At 58.7% G+C, this 26,323-nt stretch overlaps 1 long non-coding RNA gene across 1 annotated transcript in view; it reads left to right on the top strand.

Annotated features, from left to right (window-relative positions):
• LOC147724991 (uncharacterized) overlaps positions 1 to 26,323 on the top strand; it is a 93,108-nt gene that overhangs the window by 28,282 nt on the left and 38,503 nt on the right. The window contains exon 2 of the long non-coding RNA XR_015309948.1: positions 11,164 to 11,275. This is a non-coding gene — a long non-coding RNA (uncharacterized LOC147724991). The remainder of the gene's footprint in view (positions 1 to 11,163; positions 11,276 to 26,323) is intronic.

Genomic DNA, 26,323 nt, shown 5'->3' with positions numbered 1-26,323 from the left:
CCATAATGACAACTAAAGAAAGCGGATCAACCGAGAAGTTCCAAATGGAAAAACTAGAGGAGTACAGCCACCGTGAACTAAAGCAGTTCTGCATCGAACTAGGTATCGCTACCACCGGACTAAGCACCAAGGACGATTTTAAACACGCCCTACAGTCTTGGGCGGAGACCGGGGATACCGAAGCCCCTGAGCAAAGCACCGCAGAAAAAACCACCACAGTCCCTGAAGGACAAAGAACCGGTCTCCCGCAAGACGAGATCCAAGAAAGAGAAAAAGTCCGACTACACGAGCTAGAAATGGCCCGACTCAAGATGGAAATAGAACTCAAGTTGGCCGAACAAAAAATCAACTTAGAGCACCTACGTCTCCGAGAAGAAAGAGAAGAGAAACAGAGACAAAGGGAGCTCGAGGAAAAGAGACTGGCGTACGAGCACGAACGGAACATAGCCGAGATCAACCTGCGCAAACAGAATAAAGAGTTAGGGGTGCCCGAGAGACCACACACCCCGGGGACCGCGGAGAAAAAAGTACACATCCCCAAGGATGTGGTCCGAGAATATTTCCGAGAGGACGACATCCAACAATGGTTTAAGGCCTATGAAATCGCTATGACTGCGCACCGGATCGATAGAACCGACTGGGGTGCCGGCCTATGGGGCAGATTCCTCAATGAAGGCCGCGATACCCTGTTACAGCTCCCAGACCACCAGATGACCTCCTACGACCATATGAAAGCGGCCCTCCTCACCCGCTATGGTCTCACGCCCGAGATGTACCGCCAGAGGTTCCGAGACTGCACACGTATCCCGGGTACAACTTGGGTGGACTATGTAACGTACTTTAGCAGAGCTTTCGAAGGCTGGATCAAAGGAAACAACGTCACGACATACGAGCAGCTGTTCAATCTGATGGTATGGGAGCATCTGTCCAACAATTGCTTCATCGAACTACGCCAACACCTCCTCGACAGCAAGTTGACCGATCCCCGGCAGCTCGCAGCCGAAGCTGACCGGTGGGAGATAACCAGAGTGGGCCGGAATGGGTCCTACGAGCAAAACAGGAACAACAATGGACACCACCGACCGAGAGGAGGGGGAGGGGGCCAAGGACGAGGAAGAGACAACACTCCGGCCGCCCCCGTTGCCAGCACCACCCCCCCGGCCAACCGGGGCAGCACCCCGGCGCGACCGGGGTACAGAGCCAATGTCACATGTCACCGATGCCAGCGAGTCGGCCACTATGCAAATGACCCAAGCTGCCCGCAGTATCAGAGTCCAAAACCCCGCCAAATGGCCGCCGCGGCACTAGGGGAAGAACAGATCCCCGAGGAACAAGAAACAGACCAGCAAGAGTATCAAGAGTGGGAGCCAGCCGCCATGACTCTCGCGTGCTTAGGGGGAAGAGACATGGTCCCGCGGGTCCCCCTACCCGCTAACACCCAGAAGTACAGCCAATGGGTAAGCATCAATGGACGACGGGCCGAAGCCCTTCGGGACACCGGGGCCAGTGTGACAGCCGTCCGCTGTCACCTGGTGACCCCAGAACAATATCTACCGAACATCCTCTGCCCTGTGCGATCAGCCGACAACTCGGAAAGTCTGTGTCGGATGGCCTGCGTCCCCTTTGAGTGGGGAGGGGTCTCCGGCATGCTGAAAGTGACGGTCCGAGACGACTCCCCCGTGGACTGCCTACTCGGAAATGACCTGGAGAGCTCCCCGTGGGCAGCCGTGGAGCGAAAAGAACACTTGGGGATGTTAGGCGTCCCGGACTGGGCGTGCGTCACCACCCGGTCCATGGCCGCCCGGGCCAACCCTCACCCAGAAGAACCAGAATGGCCGGCGCCGCCGCCTCCGGTCGCCCCAGCCGAGACCACCGACCATGACACCCCCCTCGAACCTTCCGACATCGCTAACCTTGACCAGTGGGCCCAAGAGGGGGGACCCACGCAAGAACAATTCCGCCGGGAGCAGAAGACCTGTCCCTCCCTAGAGGGACTCCGTCAACAAGCGCTCGCCCAAGGCGCAGGGGACACTTCCGGAACTCATTGGGTCTACTGGGACAATGATCTACTGTACAGCGAGCAAAGAATCGCCGAGCTGGGGGCCAACAGAGTACTAGCGGTACCCCTCCGTTTCAGAGACTTCCTGTTAAACTTGGCCCACGATGTCCCCCTGGCAGGGCACCTGGGACAAGATAAAACTTACAGCCGCCTAGTGACCCACTTCTTCTGGCCCAAAATGAGAAACGATGTACACCAGCATTGCCGATCTTGCCCCACGTGCCAAGCCAGTGGGAAGAGCGGCCGCAAACTAAAGGCCCCCTTGCAACCCTTTCCAGTAGTCACGACCCCATTTGAGAGGGTCGGAATAGACATTGTGGGACCCCTAGACCCGCGTACAAAACAAGGCCATCGCTTTATTCTGGTGCTGGTGGACCACGCCACCCGCTACCCTGAGGCTATACCTCTCCGGACCGTGACAGCCCCAGTGGTCGGCCGGGCCCTGATGGGGATCTTCTCCCGTGTGGGGTTCCCCCGAGAAGTCGTCAGCGACAGAGGCACGAACTTTATTTCTAAATACATGAAATCACTCTGGCAACAGTGTGGGGTCACCTACCGATTCACGACCCCCTATCACCCCCAAGGGAACGGACTGGTTGAGCGGTTCAACCGCACACTAAAAGGGATGATCGGGGGATTGGAAGAGCCCCTTCGTCGCCAGTGGGATGTACTGCTGCCGTGCCTCCTCTTCGCCTACCGGGAGGTCCCACAAAAATCACTAGGCTTCAGCCCATTTGAACTGCTATACGGGCACCCAGTGCGGGGGCCGCTCAGCCTGATCAAAGAAGGCTGGGAGATGCCTCCGGCCAAGAACCCTCCAGACGTCTTCCGGTACCTCCTCACCCTCCGCAACCAGTCCCAGCGGTTCAGAGACCTAGCAAAAGCCAACCTAGAGGCCAGTCAAGAGGATATGAAAAAATGGTATGACCAGAACGCCTCATCCATTGAATTCGAGCCGGGACAACAAGTATGGGTAATGTCCCCCACAGAACCTTGCGCTCTCCAAGACAAATGGACGGGGCCCTTCAAGGTAATCGAACGCAAGGGTCCTGCCACCTATCTGATCGATATGGGGTCCTCCCGGAACCCCCTCCGGGTCCTCCACACCAACAGGCTGAAACCTCACTTTGCACGAACCGAACTCAGCCTACTGATGGCCACAGACAACGGGGCTGAAGACGACTCCGAGCCCCTCCCTGACCTCCTGCGGACCCAGGAGCGAGACGGCTCCGTAGATGGGGTCCGCCTCTCGGAGACCCTCACCAGAGAACAACGCCAAGAGTGCCAAGCCCTCCTGTCACAGTTCGCCAGCCTGTTCTCCCTCACACCAGGTGTCACGTCCTGGTGTGTGCACGATGTGGACACCGGAGATAGCCCTCCTATCCGCCACCGGGCCTACCGCGTACCTGATCGGGTACGGGCCTGCATCCAGGCGGAAGTAGCCAAGATGCTCACGCTCGGGGTCATCGAGCCCTCAGACAGTCCATGGGCCAGCCCGGTCGTGCTGGTCCCCAAAGCAGCCGCCCCCGGAACCACCCCAGAACTCCGGTTCTGTGTCGACTACCGGGGCCTGAATGAGGTCACCCGGACGGACGCACATCCCATCCCCCGGGCAGATGAACTGGTCGACCGAATGGGAGCTGCCCGCTACCTCAGCATCTTCGACCTGACAGCAGGTTATTGGCAGATCGGCCTCACACCCCGAGCACAGGAACGTTCTGCCTTCTCCACCCCCGATGGCCACTATCATTTTACGGTCATGCCTTTCGGCATGAAAAATGCACCAGCGACTTTCCAACGGCTCGTCAATAAGGTCCTGGCTGGGCTCGAAGGGTTCAGCGCCGCCTACCTAGACGACATCGCTGTGTACAGCCACCACTGGACCGAACACCTCCACCACCTCCGAGCAGTGCTGCAAGCCCTTCAACGAGCTGGCCTCACGATCAAGGCCAGCAAATGTCAAATTGGACAAGGGTCTGTGACCTACCTCGGGCACCAGGTGGGAAGCGGCCTAGTGGCCCCTCTACAGCTAAAAATTGCTGCCATCCAGGACTGGCAGCCCCCTATCACCCAAACCGAGGTACGAGCATTCCTGGGCCTCACAGGCTATTACCGAAGGTTTGTAAAAGACTATGGAACCATAGTGGGGCCTCTCACGGAACTCACGTCAAAGAATCAACCAAAGAAAGTGAACTGGACCCCAGAGTGTCAAACGGCATTCGAACAATTGAAGGCCGCCATGTGTTCCGCTCCTGTGCTCCAGGCCCCCGACTACAGCCGGGAGTTCCTCGTCCAGACAGACGCCTCCGACCAGGGCATTGGGGCGGTCCTGTCCCAAGTGAACACCGAAGGCCTTGATCAACCCGTGGCCTTCATCAGCCGGAGGCTCCTACCCCGGGAGCAACGCTGGAGCACCATAGAGAGAGAAGCATTCGCAGTGGTATGGGCCCTCAAAAAGCTCCGGCCCTACCTTTTTGGCACCCACTTCCGGGTGCAGACCGACCACCGACCCCTGCAGTGGCTGATGCATATGCGGGGGGAAAACCCAAAATTGCTGCGCTGGTCCATCTCCTTGCAAGGTAGGGACTTCACAGTCGAACACCGGCCAGGACCAGATCACGCCAACGCAGACGGCCTGTCCCGGTTTTTCCGCCTCGACGACGAGAGTCCCCAAGAAGATGGGTAACTCTCCCCGCCTTCAGCTGGGGGGGACGCATGTTGGACAGGCCACATGAAGGGCCACTCTCCCCCAGCCCAACCAGGCCCGAGAGCCGCCACGACAGTACCACGCATCATCATTGTACATCTGCTGCCCTCTCAGGCCCCCTGCCTGCGAGGCAAGCTAACCTCGTGGGCCCGATCCCCTGCCGGCCCACGCGGCCAACCTGAACCGCCATCTTGGACACTTCACCACGAGGTCACCTGGCCCCCGATCGACCCCGACCCTGGGCCTGGTCCGGCCTCAGACATCTCGGCACCACCATCCACCCAGGAGGTGAGCGGGCTACTTGGCGAGTCAATGGGAGAAAGAGGTGTCGATGGCTCCCCCCGCCAAGTGCCGCTCGCCCATCGCGCCCCCGGGCGCTGGCTCCACCCCCCTGCTGGGTGTCTGGAACCCCGCATCCCGGACCCCCGACCTCCAAGTGCGAGGGTCCGGACATCAAAGCACGCCAGCCCTATAACTGGGGCAGCTCCAGAGCAGGAAGGCAGTTGTATCTTGGAGTCGAGAGACGTAAAGAGGAACTCATCCTGAACGGACTACTGGCGCTGCCGTAGCTCTGTCCTGTGTACCATCATCCTGCCTGTTGGCGCTGCCACAGCCGTCGTAACCTTCATCCTTCATCGTCGTCCGGATCTGCTGGCGTGGCCGCGGACCGTTGTAACCGTCATCTTCATCGGGACCTGCAGGCTCCGCCGCGGACCGTCATCTTTCATCCGACCATCTCGGGACCTGCTTGGCTCCTCCACGGCCCGAACCTCAAGAACGCCGAGCTCAAGGATTGGGAGCTATTTTTGGACTCACCGGTAACTAAAGACTGTCCCGCTACCCTTTTCCTCAAACCAAAGACTAAGCTAGAGGGGACCCCTGAGTCCAGACCTCCTTGTACCATATCATCGTAACCTAAGAATTGCATATAAAGTCTCGTTAACCTTCAGTCTTGTGTGGTGTCCGTCTGTGGGGGGGAAGTTATTCATCTGTACAGTCGTTGGAGACGGCTCTCCCTGGAGACCTCTCCCCGTACCTCGGCCGACCCTCCCGGTCCGTCTAACAAGGGGTGATAGAAACTGCCTTACCAGTCTGGGGAGGGGTGTGTGTGGATGAATCATGTGTTGCACTGGACGTGTGTGTGAGTTCTCTGGATGGGGAGCTTGCTGAATGCTTGTGTACTCTTGTTTTGCTCAGATACCTAAGTTCCATGTGTTAAACTTTTCCCAAGAACGTCTGCAGACAGTGGAGCCTGCTTTTGATTTCTGTTGTCTATTTAGAGACAGATGTTTGGAGTTGGTAATGTTTTGGGAGGAGAGAGGCATAGGGGATGGAGTGATTCCAAAAGGAGTGGCTGAGGTGTCTTCCAGCCCAGTGTGGTGGAAGAGGTTAAGTGTAGCCCAGCTAGGTCTCGGTGTAGGGGCTCACGTCCTGTCTCAAGAGGAGAAGGAGTGGGTGGGACTGCATGTCTCCAGGTGCCCGAAACCCAGTGTCAGGGCCTAGAATGTTTCTGCAGGGAACATCAGGTCGGGGGCCTAGGCTGTACCAATAGGTCATTTGAGGAAGATCTCCCAGAGTATTTGAAGAATGTAGATCAGTGAACATGATTTCATGGGTGGGCCTGAAGCTCATGGGAGTTTCCCCTGCCCCTGTGCTATTGTGTTAATTGTTGGGGAGTGACCCTAAGGAAAGGTTCTGGTCTTCCAGCCCAGTGTGGTGGAAGTGGCTCAGAGGAGCACAAGCCTGGTCTTCGTAGTCTGGGTGTTTTTTTTCTTAGGAACACCAGGTGAGGGAGCCTAGCATGTCCGTATGGAGCGTCCTTCTAGGGAGATCTCCCAGTGTGGAGAGAACGTGGAGCGCCTGTAAGCAGGGCTCTAGTAGTTCTGTTATCTGGCAGTACCGCTCCAGTTGGGAGGGTGCAGAAGTCCAGATGGAGGGGTGCGAGGGGGATAGGTTCCCCAGTGGAGTAACCAGGGAGTGACCAGGGTGATGCCACTTCTGTCCTGAGTGTCAGGCAGACTGGTACACGACACATTAGTTATGTGTCACCCTCTAGGAAGTCCTGGTGCGCCAGGCATCTGACCAAAGGGGTACGTCCCTCGGTTGGGGAGCCAGTAGCCGGTGTGTCCGGATCTGGACGTAAGGGCAACTGTACGTAGTGTCCTGGAGTTACAAGAAGGAACTCCTGCCGGAAGAGAAGGAACCGGGTAAGCTGTATGGGGGATTGACCTGCAGTGGTTGCCTTGCTGCTGAAGGAAGAGTGAATTCGAATCCCAGGTGGTAGACCAGTTAAGGGAGCTGTGACTCTGTCATGACCAGCCTGGTGTCCTGTAGGCACCGCACTGAGCCGCGTCTGCCTTCGGCCGCGCAGCCTATGCCGCTCGCCGTCCCCGTCTCGACGCGGTCCGTGAGCCGCCGCCTGCGCCGCATCTGGCAACCCGCAAAGTGCAACGCCTCACTACACCGATCTTGTGCTGGTCTGACCGTGGTCACTGCTGCTGAGGGAGTAAAGGTCCCGAACTGGTGGGAGAGTTGTGTTCTGGAGGGTGCTTCAGAAGTAGAGGTAGGGTGGGGCATTCTTGCCCGTGACCTCTGGTCAGCCTGAGGGTGTGGACCCTAGGTTGAAGATCAGTGGTAGTTTGGAACTACACTGAGAAAGGGAGTGGAGAATGGCTATGTAGGCCAGGGGTTACCACCCCCCACTCTGTGGATTGGTAGGGACCAGTGGTATCTGGGTGGCCTATAGCCTGGTCCTAGCCGTGGACAACTAAGGAGTACCAGTGGGGTAGCCTAGTTGGGCCTGTTTTTTTTTAAGTATGTGCTTGTCTTATGGATCAACGTGGCGTAGAACCGGAGGGTGTCCCTGCAGTGCGGGCCCGCGTCCGTGTTCTATCGCCCCAAGCAGGGAAGTCCATCACGGTGGTGATTGTTCTCCCCTGCGTTTTGGCTGGAAGGGGGTTGTGTTGGACTTGGCCCTCCTGGCAGGTTCACCCCTGAACTTTTTGCCTAGTGATTTCTGGTCTTTGCGCACTTTGACACTGTGGCGCAGTGTAAAGTGCGTGCTCTCCCTGAGTGCGTGTGTGAGATTGGCCTGCTCTCCCATAGGAATGCATGGGGAATGTCTGTGTCCCTGGTAGTTCCTGATGCGTGAGGCGTGCATGGTCAAGTTTGGTATGTGCGAACTCGTGAGAGTGAATGCTGCGCAATGGTATGTGCGGTGTGTATGTGTCTTGTGCGGAAGCGCCACTTCTAGACATGGCTGTGTATGTGCTGTGAAGGTGCTGGCGTGTGATTGGCTGGAGCTGGCTGGGATGCCAGGCTCCAGGAAGTCTGTGTGGGTCTGCCCCAGTGGTGAATGGAGAGATTAGCATGCTGATGTGAGGGAGGGGCTGCGCCTGTGTCCTGAATGAGGCTGGGTTTCCCCCACACAATGCTGGCTCCGCCCCCTGTGGTGCGACTGATGACCCTAGCCTGCCTGATGAATGAAAGGGGTGGTTGAGCAATCAACAGTGCTCTCAGACCAGCTGCGACTGGTTCTGCCCCCACCCTGCACCCACAGACAAAAGGGAAAAGGTGTATAAAAGAGGGGCTGTGACCCCAGGAAAATGTTCTTGTTCTCAACTTGAATCCGACCAGGGGCATGCTGCTGCTGGGGCCCGGGGGAAGGCTTGCCTCCCTGGGCCCTGCCCAGCCCCTGGACTTCTAAAGGACTTTGCTGGACTATGGAATCCCCTAAAGCGCCTGGGAGCGCTTGTTCCTTGCTCTAGCGCTGTGGAGCCCTTTTTGTCTGCCCTTCTAGCGCCTGGGAGCGCTGGATTGCCTAATAAGCGCTTGGGAGCGCTTCCTGTCTGCTGCAGCACGCTGAGAGCGCTTTTACTTGTCCAGCCGGTGCCCACCCGGCATTTGTGGAGTTCTGCTGCACTCGTTGTGTGGTTACGAGTGCCCACCTCGCTTTATAGTTATTTTAAAGCCGGTGCCCACCCGGCATTTGCCCGCTGTAATTGCCGATTTCAAAGCCCCTGGCAAGTGCCCACCTCGCCAGGGACCGTGCCGCTATTTCGTGGCCATGGCTAGAGCCCACCTCGCTTATTTAAATTATCGGGAGCTCACCCCGTGTGGAAATCACCGCCGCAGCCCAGGAACCCTGCCGGGCCGCCGCGCTGCCTACGGCGACCCGGAAGTCCCGCCTCCATTCCCCCAAGCGCCGCACTGCTAGTGGCTGCAGCGCGACCCGGAAGTCAGGCAAGCTTTGGTGAGACAACCGGAAGTGGACGGGAGGCCACCCCGCGCTCCGGTGAGTGAATTTGCCCGCAACCGGTACCTTCCACGGGGCCCCCGGAGTGAGGGAGAGCACCGTGGTGACCGGCCTGAAGGAGAGAGAGCCCCCGAGGAGCGGGAGCTCTCGTGCAGAGCCACCCGCCGCACCAAGCCGAGGAGCAGCCCCAGAGATGAGAGCTGCAGCGTCCCGAGACCGGTGAGTGCCCGTGAGGGGAGGGGGCGTCGGGGCACATTGCCTGTGCCCGCCCCTCCCCCCTAGTGAAAGGCTCATGGGGGCCTTGCCTGGTGTTGAGCCTGTTGAGGCTCCAGTACGCCGGGGGCAAATCCTGGTGCTGAGTCCCCCGAGAGGGACTCCAACAGGCAACACAGTTGGGTTCAGAGCCCGGAGAGGCTCCAAAAACGGCCGCATTTTATGTTTGAGCCTGGAAGGCTCTGGGGCAGATTTATTCCTCGAGTCCCCCTGAGAGGGACTCCACCGCCCTGTTTGTGTAGAGCCCAGAGAGGCTCAGGCGACCCCATTGTTGTTTATGAGCCCAGAGAGGCTCAGGGGCCATTTGTTTATTCAGAGCCTGCGAGGCTCCCACGTTGGCCCATCCTTGCTTGCACCAGTTGCCCAGCACTTTGTGGGCAACTGCCACGTTTAGGACCCTGACTTTGGACACAGGGCGTCCTAGCCCTAGAGAGGCCAGTTGGCCTAGGGACTGCCACAGGTGGTGGCTAATGTGATTTTTGCTCTATTGTGTTGTCCTGCACCGCTGAATGTGTTGTTGATGCATCATGTGCCTTGCTCCTTACACCTCTGAACTTGTGTTGATGCGTCATGTGTTCCTTACATCGCTGAATGTGTTGTTGATGCATCATGTGTTTTGTCCCCAGGTCTATACCCCTAAATGTAAGGTGATATTTAGTTGGTTGTTCTTGCTAGTACAGGTGTTGCTAGTGAGGTCCTGGTTCCCTGTGTGACCTGTTCCTAAGGTGGTTAGGATTGCGTAGGGAATACTTACCTGATTACCAGTAGTTACTTGTGTTGTGCTACAGTGATTTTCTGTTATGTACTAAGTGATATTCCAAGGGCTTGATACTGAGCTTGCCCCCTGACCAGAGTCCCAGGACCAGTGGACTCTATTGTGCCGGCCCTGACAAATTGCTGGGACTTGTCTGATCTCTCTTGGGCCCCTGGGGCCTCGCTGAAATGTGCCTCGCTCATTCCCCTCGGCAGCTCGTGCACGGCAGCCCGTCCAAGCCTCGAGCAGCACCGCTCTCCCCTGAGCCGCGCCGCTTCGCTGGGTCGCCTGCATCCTGCCTTCCCCTCCTCTTCTGAGCCGCACACATTGGTCGCCCCAGAGAAACGCTTGTACCTTGCCGGTGGCCCGCTCAAGCCTCGAGCCGCACCACTCTCCCCTGAGTCGTGCCGCTTCGCTGGGCCGCCCGCTCAAGTTTACTAAGAAGGTCACTCGCATTATCCTTGCCACCAGGTCGGGAGGTACTGTCCGTTAGGCTGTATGTTTAAGTTCTAGGCCTACAAGTATTGTGTTCTAAAAGTGCTGATTCCTGACAGTGGTCCAGGTGGCCCTGTCTTGTAAATATCCCTTGTAAATTCTGCCCGTGCCTCTGGCACAATGTAAAGTGTGTGTTTTATCTAATGTATGTTTATTGGAATACAAAGGCTATTTTTATATATACCCTTGTGTGGAGTTTCCTTTGTGGTGGGCCTTGGGTGTTGTTGCTGGGGTGCGTGCGCAGATACTTAACTCATATCGCCTCCAAGTTTAGCCTTGCTGCTCGCGCCACGTTACCTAGAGGGCGAGTAGGGGTTATCTTGGCGTGTAACTCCCGTGCTCTGACTTAGGAGTGGTGGTCTCTGACTAACTTTGGCGCAAGCCCTGGCCAGCCGGGGATCCCATTTCTAACATCCGCTTTTAACTCTATCTTTGCTAGGAAATATCACAATTGTCTTCGTCAATGCTTGTTTGAATATCACGATTTCCTTTACCAGTGTTTGTTTTTCTGTATTTGCTGATGTGATGAAAGTTTGCTTCTAAAATCACTTGCTGCACCCAAAGCTCATTGTTTTCCTCTTTGTTGCTTAGTAACCCATAAACCTTACTTTTGTTTACAGGAACCGGAAAGTCATCAACTCGCGTCGGGACCGGAAAAGAACTTGCACCGGAATCGAGGTTTCCAGGACTGCTGCCGTCGGAGCTTCAGGGATGAGGAGTCGAGAAGTCCAGGTAAGAAGAGACTGGGAGGGAGCTCCGGGTACAGAAATCCGAGCTGCGCAGGAATGAGGGTGGAGGTCTCTGGGCGGCTGAACGGGCAAAGGGAACCTAGGACAGGAACGTTCGTGGAGACGGTGCAACGTGAAGCGAAGCATCTCTGTGAGCAAGAGCAAGGCTTTTATAGTCTAGGGCTGGGCGTTGGCTGCCTTTTCACGTGCGGTTCCAGAATATTTAAACACGTGCAATACAGGCAATGACATATCCAACTGGGAGGACCAAAAACAAGCATTGCTAAAAAATAACAAGCTTTGCTAGCTACAAGAGCTCACAAGTAGTTACATTTAAAAGTCTAACCTCAAATAAACCTCAGTGTACACCTAATCAGTTATGCTGTAACATGCAACATGTGATCCCATAACAGTAACAGTGCGGTTACACGCACAGTAACACGCATTCCTCGCATCGCTCGTGGGAACCCTTACAGCGGGCGATCAGGCGCCATCTGGCTTTCCTCTCATTTGCTCTCCCAAGCGCGTGCTGCAACGCTCCTCCCCCTCCCCCACCACAGAGGCCGTCTTGTCCCTTTAACGGCCGTGCGGCCAATGCTTGTTTTTATTTTAAAGTTTCTGGCTAGCTTCAGCATTGATTCCTGTCCCTACAGCACTTTTAGGGCCGCATTGCCAGTTTTTAAAAAGCTTTCAGCGCGAGGCGCGTGCTGAAAGGCAAGTACTCTCCCGCTTTCCTTTCCTTTAATACCTTTTTTAGGTCTCGCCTGAACCAATGCGCTTGCGCAATGCTCTGGCGAGATTATAGTAAAGGAAAAGAACTGTCTACCATCGGGCGGATTATACACAGTTCATGTGATCTATGCGTGTGCACAGCAGCAGCAGCCACGTCACACACCACCATTTGTCTCCAATCAGACTTCAAAGGCTACTGCTTCGCGCCCCCCAATCAGACTTGAAAGGAACCGCTTGCACACCACCATTCCACCATTTGTCTCAGACTTCAAAAAGGAATGCCTCCCGCTCCCCCGCCCCCGCCACAGCAATGCAGAGAGCTTCTTTTGTACTAGTACTAAAGCGTGTCCCCTTTTACTTAGCCTCATACGATCCTATGTACATTTTGCAGCACTCGGACTGTACAGCAAAGGGTTTGCTTCGCTTTATAACGCCGTTCAATACATGATGACGTGCCTCTATGGCACAGCCCGTGTCTTGCGTGTTGTTCTATTATACAACGTTATGTAATTTTGTGATGCTCCTTTTCCCTCTCTCACCTTCCGCTTATTCACCCCTCTCTCTTTTGCATACTCCTCTGCCTACTTTCTCTAACTTCTCCGTTCTCTCCCTTGCACTTTTATTTTCAGTCTGTCAATCCCTTCTTTCATCTCCTCGCCTCTAGCCTCAGTCTTTCCTCCTTATTCCTTTATTTTCGTCCTCCTCATCCCACTTTTCTGCTCTTCGACTGTGCGCCACACACTGCTGCACGCCACACACTGCTGTAAGCCTCACACTGCTACACTGCTGCATGCCTCACACTGCTGTACGCTGCAGGCCACACAGTGCTGCACGCCTCACACTGCTGCACGCCGCACACTGCTGCATAATAACTCAAACTGCTGCACGCCACACACTGCTGCACGCCACACACTGCTGCATGCCACACACTGCTGCATGCCACACACTGCTGCACGCCTCACACAGCTGCACGCCTCACACTGCTGCATGCCTCACACTGCTGCACGCTGCACGCCACACACTGCTGCACGCCACACACTGCTGCACGCCACACACTGCTGCACGCCACACACTGCTTGCACGCCACACACTGCTGCACGACACACACTGCTGCACGACACACACTGCTGCACGACACACACTGCTGCACGACACACACCACACACTGCTGCAGGCCACACACTTCTGCAGGCCACACACTGCTGCACGCTGCAGGCCACACACTGCACGCCACACACTGCTGCATGCCACACATTGCTGCATGCACACACTGCTGCATGCTGCAGGCCACACACTGCTGCACACCTATCACTGCTGCACACCTCAAACTGCTGCACGCCACCCACTGATGCACGCCACACACTGCTGCATGCCACACACTGCTGCACGCCTCACACTGCTGCACGCTGCATGCCACACACTGATGCACGCCTCACACTGCTGCACGTCACACACTGCTGCACGTCACACACTGCTGCACGTCACACACTGCTGCCTGCCTCACACTGCTGCCTGCCTCACACTGCTGCACGCCTCACACTGCTGCACGCCTCACACTGCTGCACGCCTCACACTGCTGCACGCCTCACTGCTGCACGCTGCAGGCCGCACACTGCTGGACACCTCACACTGCTGCACGCCTCACTGCTGCACGCTGCAGGCCGCACACTGCTACACGCTGCACACTGCTGCACGCCACACACTGCTGCACGCCACACACTGCTGCACGCCTCACACTGCTGCACGCCTCACACTGCTGCACGCCTCACAATGCTGCACGCCTCACACTGCTGCACGCCTCACACTGCTGCACGCCTCAGGCCACATACTGCTGCACGCCACACACTGCTGCACACTGCTGCATTACTCACACTGCTGCACGCCACACATTGCTGCATGCCACACACTGCTGCACTCCACACACTGCTGCACACTGCAGGCCACACACTGCTGCAGGCCACACACTGCTGCAGGCCACACACTGCTGCAGGCCACACACTGCTGCAGGCCACACACTGCTGCAGGCCACACACTGCTGTACGCCACACACTGCTGCACGCTGCAGGCCACACACTGCTGCAGGCCACACACTGCTGCCCGTCACACACTGCTGCACGCCACACACTGCTGCACGCCTCACACTGCTGCACGCCTCACACTGCTGCACGCCTCACACTTCTGCATGCCACACACTGCTGCACGCCACACACTGCTGCACGCCACACACTGCTGCACGCCTCACACTGCTGCACGCCTCACACTGCTGCATGCTGCAGGCCACACACTGCTGCACGCCTCACACTGCTGCACGCTGCAGGTCACACACTGCTGCACGCCACACACTTCTGCACGCCACACACTACTGCACGCCACACACTGCTGCACGCCACACACTGCTGCACGCCACACACTGCTGCAGGCCACACACTGCTGCACGCCACACACTGCTGCATGCTGCAGGCCACACACTGCACGCCACACACTGCTGCATGCCACACATTGCTGCATGCACACACTGCTGCACGCTGCAGGCCACACACTGCTGCACGCCTCACACTGCTGCACACCTCACACTGCTGCACGCCACCCACTGATGCACGCCACACACTGCTGCATGCCACACACTGCTGCACGCCTCACACTGCTGCAAGCTGCATGCCACACACTGATGCACGCCTCACACTGCTGCACGTCACACACTGCTGCACGTCACACACTGCTGCACGCCTCACACTGCTGCCTGCCTCACAGTGCTGCACGCCTCACACTGCTGCACGCCTCACACTGCTGCACGCCTCACACTGCTGCACGCCTCACTGCTGCACGCTGCAGGCCGCACACTGCTGGACACCTCACACTGCTGCACGCCTCACTGCTGCACGCTGCAGGCCGCACACTGCTATACGCTGCACACTGGTGCACGCCTCACACTGCTGCACGCCTCACACTGCTGCACACCTCACACTGCTGCACGCCTCACACTGCTGCACGCCTCAGGCCACATACTGCTGCACACCACACATTGCTGCACACTGCTGCATTACTCACACTGCTGCATGCCACACATTGCTGCACGCCACACACTGCTGCACTCCACACACTGCTGCACACTGCAGGCCACACACTGCTGCAGGCCACACACTGCTGCAGGCCACACACTGCTGCAGGCCACACACTACTGTACGCCACACACTGCTGCACGCTGCAGGCCACACACTGCTGCAGGCCACACACTGCTGCCCGCCACACACTGCTGCCCGCCACACACTGCTGCATGCCACACACTGCTGCACGCCTCACACTGCTGCACGCCTCACACTGCTGCACGCCTCACACTGCTGCACGCCTCACACTGCTGCACGCCACACACTGCTGCACGCCACACACTGCTGCACGCCACACACCGCTGCACGCCTCACACTGCTGCATGCAGCAGGCCACACACTGCTGCACGCCTCACACTGCTGCACGCTGCAGGTCACACACTGCTGCACGCCTCACACTGCTGCCTGCCTCACACTGCTGCACGCCTCACACTGCTGCACGCCTCACACTGCTGCACGCCTCACTGCTGCACGCTGCAGGCCGCACACTGCTGGACACCTCACACTGCTGCACGCCTCACTGCTGCACGCTGCAGGCCGCACACTGCTACACGCTGCACACTGCTGCACGCCTCACACTGATGCACGCCTCACACTGCTGCACACCTCACACTGCTGCACGCCTCACACTGCTGCACGCCTCAGGCCACATACTGCTGCACACCACACACTGCTGCACACTGCTGCATTACTCACACTGCTGCATGCCACACATTGCTGCACGCCACACACTGCTGCACTCCACACACTGCTGCACACTGCAGGCCACACACTGCTGCAGGCCACACACTGCTGCAGGCCACACACTGCTGCAGGCCACACACTACTGTACGCCACACACTGCTGCACGCTGCAGGCCACACACTGCTGCAGGCCACACACTGCTGCCCGCCACACACTGCTGCCCGCCACACACTGCTGCATGCCACACACTGCTGCACGCCTCACACTGCTGCACGCCTCACACTGCTGCACGCCTCACACTGCTGCACGCCTCACACTGCTGCACGCCACACACTGCTGCACGCCACACACTGCTGCACGCCACACACCGCTGCACGCCTCACACTGCTGCATGCAGCAGGCCACACACTGCTGCACGCCTCACACTGCTGCACGCTGCAGGTCACACACTGCTGCACGCCTCACACTGCTGCCTGCCTCACACTGCTGCACGCCTCACACTGCTGCACGCCTCACACTGCTGCACGCCTCACTGCTGCACGCTGCAGGCCGCACACTGCTGGACACCTCACACTGCTGCACGCCTCACTGCTGCACGCTGCAGGCCGCACACTGCTACACGCTGCACACTGCTGCACGCCTCACACTGATGCACGCCTCACACTGCTGCACACCTCACACTGCTGCACGCCTCACACTGCTGCACGCCTCAGGCCACATACTGCTGCACACCACACACTGCTGCACACTGCTGCATTACTCACACTGCTGCATGCCACACATTGCTGCACGCCACACACTGCTGCACTCCACACACTGCTGCACACTGCAGGCCACACACTGCTGCAGGCCACACACTGCTGCAGGCCACACACTGCTGCAGGCCACACACTGCTGTACGCCACACACTGCTGCACGCTGCAGGCCACACACTGCTGCAGGCCACACACTGCTGCCCGCCACACACTGCTGCATGCCACACACTGCTGCACGCCTCACACTGCTGAACGCCTCACACTGCTGCACGCCTCACACTGCTGCACGCCTCACACTGCTGCACGCCACACACTGCTGCACACCACACACTGCTGCACGCCACACATTGCTGCATGCCACACACTGCTGCACTCCACACACTGCTGCACACTGCAGGCCACACACTGCTGCAGGCCACACACTGCTGCAGGCCACACACTGCTGCAGGCCACACACTGCTGCAGGCCACACACTGCTGTACGCCACACACTGCTGCATGCTGCAGGCCACACACTGCTGCAGGCCACACACTGCTGCCCGTCACACACTGCTGCACGCCACACACTGCTGCACGCCACACACTGCTGCACGCCTCACACTGCTGCACGCCTCACACTTCTGCACGCCTCACACTTCTGCACGCCACACACTTCTGCACGCCACACACTGCTGCACGCCACACACTGCTGCACGCCGCACACCGCTGCACGCCTCACACTGCTGCACGCCTCACACTGCTGCATGCTGCAGGCCACACACTGCTGCACGCCTCACACTGCTGCACGCTGCAGGTCACACACTGCTGCACGCCACACACTACTGCACGCCACACACTACTGCACGCCACACACTGCTGCACGCCACACACTGCTGCACGCCACACACTGCTGCAGGCCACACACTGCTATACGCCACACACTGCTGCATGCTACAGGCCACACACTGCACGCCACACACTGCTGCACGCCACACACCGCTGCACGCCTCACACTGCTGCATGCTGCAGGCCACACACTGCTGCACGCCTCACACTGCTGCACACTGCAGGTCACACACTACTGCACGCCACACACTACTGCACGCCACACACTGCTGCACGCCACACACTGCTGCACGCCACACACTGCTGCAGGCCATACACTGCTGCACGCCACACACTGCTGCACGCCACACACTGCTGCACGCCACACACTGCTGCACGCCACACACTGCTGCACGCCTCACACTGCTGCACGCCTCACACTGCTGCACGCCTCACACTGCTGCATGCCACACACTGCTGCACGCCACACACTGATGCACGCAACACACACTGCTGCACGCAAAACACACTGCTGCACGCCTCACACTGCTGCACGCCTCACACTGCTGCAGGCCTCACACTGCTGCACGCCTCACACTGCTGCACGCCTCACACTGCTGCACACCACACACTGCTGCATGCCACACACTGCTGCACGCCACACACTGCTGCACGCCACACACTGCTGCACGCTGCAGGCCACACACTGCTGCAGGCCACAGACTGCTGCAGGCCACAGACTGCTGCATGCCTCACACTGCTGCATGCCACACACTGCTGCACGCCTCACACTGCTGCATGCCTCACACTGCTGCACGCTGCAGGCCACACACCGCTGCAGGCCACACACTGCTGCAGGCCACACACTGCTGCAGGCCACACACTGCTGCACGCCTCACACTGCTGCACGCCTCACACTGCTGCCCGCCTCACACTGCTGCACGCCTCACACTGCTGCACGCCTCACACTGCTGCACACCACACACTGCTGCACGCCACACACTGCTGCACGCCACACACTGCTGCACGCCACACACTGCTGCACGCTGCAGGCCACACACTGCTGCAGGCCACACACTGCTGCACGCCACACACTGCTGCATGCCTCACACTGCTGCACGCCACACACTGCTGCACGCCTCACACTGCTGCATGCCTCACTGCTGCACGCTGCAGGCCACACACCGCTGCAGGCCACACACTGCTGCAGGCCACACACTGCTGCAGGCCACACACTGCTGCACGCCTCACACTGCTGCACGCCTCACACTGCTGCCCGCCTCACACTGCTGCACGCCTCACACTGCTGCACGCAACACACACTGCTGCACGCAACACACACTGCTGCACGCCTCACACTGCTGCACGCCTCACACTGCTGCACGCCTCACACTGCTGCAGGCCTCACACTGCTGCAGGTCTCACACTGCTGCACGCCACACACTGCTGCACGAAACACACACTGCTGCACGAAACACACTGCTGCATGCTGTAGGCCACACACTGCTGTACTCCTCATACTGCTGCACGCTGCAGGCCACACACTGCTGCAGGCCACACACTGCTGCAGGCCACACACTGCTGCAGGCCTCACACTGCTGCACGCCTCACACTGCTGCACGCCTCACACTGCTGCACGCAACACACACTGCTGCACGCAACACACACTGCTGCACGCAACACACACTGCTGCAGGCCTCACACTGCTGCAGGCCTCACACTGCTGCACGCCTCACACTGCTGCACGCCACACACTACTGCACGCCACACACTACTGCACGCCACACACTGCTGCACGCCACACACTGCTGCACGCCACACACTGTTGCAAGCCATACACTCCTGCACGCCACACACTGCTTGTTAGACGGGACCTGGAGGGTCGGCCGAGGACAAGGGGAGAGGCCTCCGGTGAGGGCCGTCTCCAGCGATCGTACAGACAAGTAACTTCCCCCCCACAGACGGACACTACACAAAGATAAAGTTCAACGTTCTTTATAAGCAAACTTGAGGTACGATAGAATGGTACAAGGAGGTCAGGACTCAGGGGTCCCCTCGATTATAGAGTCTCGGATAGGGAAAGGGGGTAGCGGGACAGTCTTGTTACCAATCTGGTAGTTCCGATGAGATGATGGGTAGCTCACAATCCTCGAGCTTGGTGTTCTAGGTGGACGGGCCGCGGCAGCGCTAGCAGGTCCAGAGGAGATCGTAGGTGGCAACGGTCCGCGGCAGCGCCAGCAGGTCCCGACGAAGATGGAAGTTACAACGGGCCGTGGCAGCGCCAGCAGGTCCCGACGAGGATGAAGGTTGCAGAGGGCTGCGGCAGCGCCAGCGGGCAGGACGACAGCTCACAAGGCAGGGCTACGGCAGCGCCAGTAGTCCGTCAAGGATGAGTTCTTCACGGTGTCTCTCGACTCCAGGATACAACTGCCTTCCTGCTCTGGAGCTGCCCCAGTTATAGGTCTGGCGCCCTTTGAAGTCCGGACCCTCGCACTTGGAGGTCGGGAGGTCCGGGATGAGGGAGTCCAGACACCCAGCAGGGGGTGGAGCCAGCGCCCGGGGACGCTGGGGGCGATCGGCACCTGGCGGGGGAGAGCCATCGACACTTCTTTCTCCCATTGACCTGCCAAGTGGTTCGTTCACCTCCTGGGTGGATGGTGGTGCCGGGATGTCGGGGCCTGGCCAGGCCCAGGGTTAGGGTCGAGTTGAGGCCATGCGGCCTCGTGGTGCAGTGTCCAAGATGGCGGCCGGGCCGGACAATGGAGCTGACAGTGGCCCGGCCCAATGATACAGAGATGTCCGGGGGCAGGAGTCCCATAGGGGACGGGGAGCGGGTTGCTTCTGTGGGTAGCACCTGGAGGGCCGGTGTCCGGGCCCTGTCATGCGGGGAGGGAGCGAGCCCTTCATGTGGCCTGTCCAACATGCGTCCCCCCCAGCTGAAGGCGGGGAGAGTCACCCATCTTCTTGGGGACTCTCTTCGTCGAGGCGGAAAAAGCGTGACAGGCCATCCGCGTTGGCGTGATCCTGGCCAGGCCGGTGCTCCACAGTGAAGTCCATCCCCTGCAGGGAGATGGACCAGCGCAATAGTTTGGGGTTTTCCCCCCGCATCTGCATTAGCCATTTCAGGGGGCGATGATCTGTTTGCACCCGAAAGTGGGTACCGAAGAGGTAGGGCCGGAGCTTCTTGAGGGCCCACACTACTGCGAAGGCCTCCCTCTCAATGGTGCTCCAGCGCTGTTCTCGGGCCAGTAGGCGTCTGCTGATGAAGGCCACTGGTTGGTCAAGTCCATCGGGGTTCAGCTGGGAGAGGACCGCCCCGATGCCATGGTCGGAGGCATCAGTCTGTACGATGAATTCCCGGCTGTAGTCGGGAGCCTGGAACACAGGGGCGGTGCACATGGCGGCCTTCAGTTTCTCGAAGGCCGCCTGACAGTCTGGAGTCCAGTTGACCATTTTCGGGTGTTTCTTTGATGTGAGCTCTGTAAGGGGGCCCACAATGCTGCCATAGTCCTTCACAAAACTTCGGTAGTATCCGATGAGCCCCAAGAAGGCTCGGACCTTGGTTTGCGTGACGGGAGGTTGCCAGGACTGGATGGCAGCGATCCTGAGCTGAAGGGGGGCCACCAGACCGCTCCCCACTTGGTGTCCGAGGTAGGTCACGGACCCCTGGCCGATTTGGCACTTGCTGGCCTTGATTGTGAGGCCGGCCTGTTGGAGGGCCTGCAGGACCTCTCGGAGGTGGCGGAGGTGGTCTGACCAGTGGCAGCTGTACACAGCGATATCGTCCAGGTAGGCGGCGCTGAACTCTTCGAGACCCGCCAATACCTGGTTCACTAGTCTCTGAAAAGTGGCTGGAGCGTTCTTCATGCCGAATGGCATGACTTTGAAATGGTAGTGGCCATCGGGTTGGAGAAAGCGGATCGTTCTTGGGCTCGGGGGGTGAGGCCGATCTGCCAGTAGCCCGCTGTCAGGTCGAAGATGCTGAGGTAGCGGGCAGCCCCCATGCGGTCGATCAGTTCATCTGCTCGGGGGATAGGATGAGCGTCGGTTCTGGTGACGGCGTTCAGACCTCGATAGTCGACGCAGAATCGGAGCTCAGGAGTGGTGCCCGGGGCAGCAGCTTTGGGGACCAGCACGACTGGGCTGGCCCAGGGGCTGTCCGAGGGCTCGATGACCCCGAGGGTGAGCATTTTTGACACTTCTTCTTGGATGCAGGCACGTACCCGATCTGGTACGCGGTACGCCTGATGTCTGATAGGGGGACTGTCCCCAGTGTGAACGTCGTGCAAGCACCAGGGGGTGACCCCTGGGGTGTGGGAAAACAGGGTCGCAAATTGCAGCAGGAGGCCCCGACAGTCTTGGCGCTGTTCTGGGGTTAGGGCCTCGGAGAGTCGGACCCCGTCCACTGAACCATCTTTTTCATGGGTCCTCAGTAGGTCAGGGAGGGGCTCGGAGTCTTCTTCCGCTCCACTGTCTGTAGCCATCAGTAGGCTGAGCTCCGAGCGCGCAAAGTGGGGCTTGAGTCTATTGGCGTGGAGGTCCCGGAGGGGGTTCCGGGGAGATTCCATATCAATGAGATAGGTGACGGGGCTCTTGGGCTCGATTACCTTGAAGGGTCCTGTCCACTTGTCCTGCAAGGCACAAGGTTCGGTGGGGGACATCACCCATACTTGCTGGCCAGGTTCGAACTCTATGGAGGAGGCATTCCGATCGTACCATTTTTTCATGTCCTCCTGACTGGCTTCAAGATTCGCTTTTGCTATTTCTCTGAACCGTCTGGTTTGATTGCGTAGGGTCAGGAGGTACTTGTAGACGTCTGGAGGGGTTTTCAGGGGGGCCATCTCCCAACCTTCTTTGACTAGGCTGAGGGGCCCTCGAACAGGGTGTCCGTACAAGAGTTCGAAGGGGCTGAAGCCGAGGGACTTCGGGGGGACTTCTCGGTAGGCGAAGAGGAGGCACGGGAGTAGCATATCTCACTGGCGGCGGAGGGGCTCTTCCAACCCCATAATCATTCCCTTGAGTGTGCGGTTGAACCGCTCGACCAGTCCGTTTCCTTGAGGGTGATAGGGGTCGTGAATCGGTAGGTGACCCCGCACTGCTGCCAGAGGGATTTCATATATTTTGAAATAAAGTTTGTGCCTCTGTCGCTGACGACTTCCCGGGGGAAGCCCACCCGGGAGAAGATCCCCATTAAGGCTCGGCCGACCACCGGGGCTGTTACCGTTCGCAGGGGAACAGCCTCGGGATAACGGGTGGCGTGGTCCACCAGTACCAGGATGAATCGATGTCCTTGTGCTGTTCGGGGGTCCAGGGGCCCCACAATGTCTATTCCCACCTTTTCGAACGGGGTGGTGACAACCGGGAATGGTTGCAGGGGTGCCTTGAGTTTGCGGCCGCTCTTCCCGCTGGCCTGGCAAGTGGGGCAGGACCGGCAGTGGTTGAGGACATCGTTTCTCATTCTTGGCCAGTAAAAGTGGGTCACCAGGCGGTTGTAGGTTTTGTCCTGTCCCAAGTGTCCAGCCAGGGGGACATCGTGGGCCAATTTCAACAGGAAGTCTCTAAAGCGGAGGGGCACCACCAACACTCGACTGGCCCCCAACTCCGCGATTCTTTGTTCGCTATACAACAGATCATTGTCCCAATAGATCCAGTGGGCCCCGGCGGTATCTCCCGCGCTCTGGGTGAGTGCTTGCTGTCGTAGTCCCTCGAGGGAGGGACAGGTCTTTTGCTCTTGGCGGAACTGTTCCTGGGTGGGTCCCCCTTCTTGTCGCCACTGAGCCAGGTCTGGAAGGTCCTGGGGCTGAGCGGGCCCTTCTTGGGTCGGTTCTGGGGGGTCAGTCTGGTCGGTGTCCTCCACTGGAGCGATCGGGGGAGGAGGTGCCGGCCATTCGGGTTCTTCAGGTCGGGGGATGGCCCGGGCGGCCATCGACCAGGTGGTTACGCACGCCCAGTCCGGGAGGCCCAACATCCCCAGGTGCTCTCTTGTTTCCACAGCGGCCCACGGGGAACTCTCGAGTTCGTTCCCCAGGAGACAGTCCACGGGGGCATCATCGCGGACCGTCACCTTCAGCATGCCGGATACTCCTCCCCACTCGAATGGGACGCAGGCCATCCGACACAGGCTCTCAGAATTGTCGGCTGAACGGACGGGGCAGAGAACGTTCGGCAGGATTTGTTCTGGGGTCACCAGGTGACAGCGGACGGCCGTCACACTGGCCCCCGTGTCACGTAGGGCTTCAGCCCTGCGCCCATTTATGTTCACCCACTGACTGTATTTTCTGGTGTTGGCGGGTAGGGGAGCCCGCAGGATCATGTCTCTTCCCCCTAGGCACGCCAGAACCATGGCGGCCGGTTCCCATTCTTGTTGTTCCTGTTCGTATTCTTCATGTTCTTCGGAGATTTGCTCCTCTCCCAGGGCGGCGGCAGCTACCTGGCGGGGCCCCGGAGTCTGGTTCTTTGGGCAGTTCGGATCATTGGCGTAGTGGCCGACTCGCTGGCATCGGTGACAAGTGACATTGGCTCGGAACCCCGGGCGCATCGGGGGGTTGCCCCGGTTGGCCGGGGGCGGGGTGCTGGTTGCGGGAGCGGCCGGGACGGTGTCTCTCCCCCGGCCCTGGCCTCCTCCTCCTCCTCGGGGATGGTGCTGACCTTGGTTGTTTCGGTTCTGTTCGTTCGGTCCACTCCGGCCCACTCGGGTGCTCTCCCAACGGTCAGCCTCAGCGGCGAGCTGCCGTGGATCAGTCAATTTACTGTCGAGGAGGTGCTGCCTGAGCTCGACGAAGCAGTTGTTGGAGAGGTGCTCCCATACAATGAGATTGAAGAGTTGCTCGTAGGTGGTGACTCAGCTACCTTTGATCCACCCTTCGAAGGCTCGGCTAAAATAGTTCACATATTCTACCCAAGTTGTACCCGGGATCCGGGTGCAGTCGCGGAACCTCTGGCGGTACATCTCGGGCGTGAGTCCATATCGAGTGAGGAGGGCGGCCTTCATGTGATCATATGACGTCATTTGATGGTCTGGCAGCTGTAACAGGGCATCGCGGCCTTCATTGACGAACCTCCCCCATAGACCGGCTCCCCAGTCATTTCGATCGATCCGGTGGGAGGTCATGGTGATCTCGTAGGCCTTGAACCACTGTTGTATGTCGTCGTTTCGGAAATACTCTCGGACGACATCCTTGGGGATGTGGACATTTGGTTCTGTAGCTCCTGGGGTGCGCGGTTGCTCGGGCACCCCCAGGTCTTTGTTTTGCTTCCGTAGTTCTATCTCTGCCAGTTTGCGCTCGTGTTCGTACGCTAGTCTCTTTTCTTTGAGTTCTCTTTGTCTTTGTTTTTCTTCCCGCTCTTCTCGGAGCCGTAGGTGTTCCAAGTTCAGTTTTTGTTCCGCTAGCTTTAGTTCACCGTCCATCTTGAGTCGTGCCATCTCTAGTTCGTGTAGTCTGTTTCTTTCTCTTTCTTGGATCTCTTCCTGTGAGAGACCCGTTCTCCGCTCTTCGGGAGCAGTGGTGTTGATCTCTGATGCTGCACGGTCTTGGTCCGGGGGTCTGGCAGCCCCAGTTTCCGCCCAAGACTCAATGGCGTGCTTGAAATCGTCTTTCGTGCTCAGACGGGTGGTAGCAATGCCTAGTTCGATGCAAAATTGTTTTAACTCACGATGGTTGTACTCTTCCAATTTCTCCATCTGGAATTTTTCTGTGCTCTCTTTGGTTGTCATTGTGGTTTAGTCGTGGGGTGAGTCACTTTCTGTACGTACGCGTTGATTCGGTTCGCGCCGCTGGCCACCAATGTTAGACGGGACCTGGAGGGTCGGCCGAGGACAAGGGGAGAGGCCTCCGGTGAGGGCTGTCTCCAGCGATCGTACAGACAAGTAACTTCCCCCCCACAGACGGACACTACACAAAGATAAAGTTCAACGTTCTTTATACGCAAACTTGAGGTACGATAGAATGGTACAAGGAGGTCAGGACTCAGGGGTCCCCTCGATTATAGAGTCTCGGATAGGGAAAGGGGGTAGCGGGACAGTCTTGTTACCAATCTGGTAGTTCCGATGAGATGATGGGTAGCTCACAATCCTCGAGCTTGGTGTTCTAGGTGGACGGGCCGCGGCAGCGCCAGCAGGTCCCGAGGAGATCGTAGGTGGCAACGGTCCGCGGCAGCGCCAGCAGGTCCCGACGAAAATGGAAGTTACAACGGGCCGCGGCAGCGCCAGCAGGTCCCGACGAGGATGAAGGTTGCAGAGGGCCGCGGCAGCGCTAGCGGGCAGGACGACAGCTCACAAGGCAGGGCTACGGCAGCGCCAGTAGTCCGTCAAGGATGAGTTCTTCACGGTGTCTCTCGACTCCAGGATACAACTGTCTTCCTGCTCTGGAGCTGCCCCAGTTATAGGTCTGGCGCCCTTTGAAGTCCGGACCCTCGCACTTGGAGGTCGGGAGGTCCGGGATGAGGGAGTCCAGACACCCAGCAGGGGGGTGGAGCCAGCGCCCGGGGACGCTGGGGGCGATCGGCACCTGGCGGGGGAGAGCCATCGACACTTCTTTCTCCCATTGACCTGCCAAGTGGTTCGTTCACCTCCTGGGTGGATGGTGGTGCCGGGATGTCGGGGCCTGGCCAGGCCCAGGGTTAGGGTTGAGTTGAGGCCATGCGGCCTCGTGGTGCAGTGTCCAAGATGGCGGCCGGGCCGGACAATGGAGCTGACAGTGGCCCGGCCCAATGATACAGAGATGTCCGGGGGCAGGAGTCCCGTAGGGGACGGGGAGCGGGTTGCTTCTGTGGGTAGCACCTGGAGGGCCGGTGTCCGGGCCCTGTCATGCGGGGAGGGAGCGAGCCCTTCATGTGGCCTGTCCAACACTGCTGCACGCCACACACTGCTGCACGCCACACACTGCTGCACGCCACACACTCCTGCACGCCTCACACTGCTGCACGCCTCACACTGCTGCACGCCACACACTGCTTGTTAGACGGGACCTGGAGG

Source organism: Lissotriton vulgaris, chromosome 4_1, assembly GCF_964263255.1.
Source record: "Lissotriton vulgaris chromosome 4_1, aLisVul1.2, whole genome shotgun sequence".
Lineage (NCBI taxonomy): Eukaryota > Metazoa > Chordata > Amphibia > Caudata > Salamandridae > Lissotriton > Lissotriton vulgaris.
This window is presented reverse-complemented; position numbering and strand designations above follow the sequence as displayed.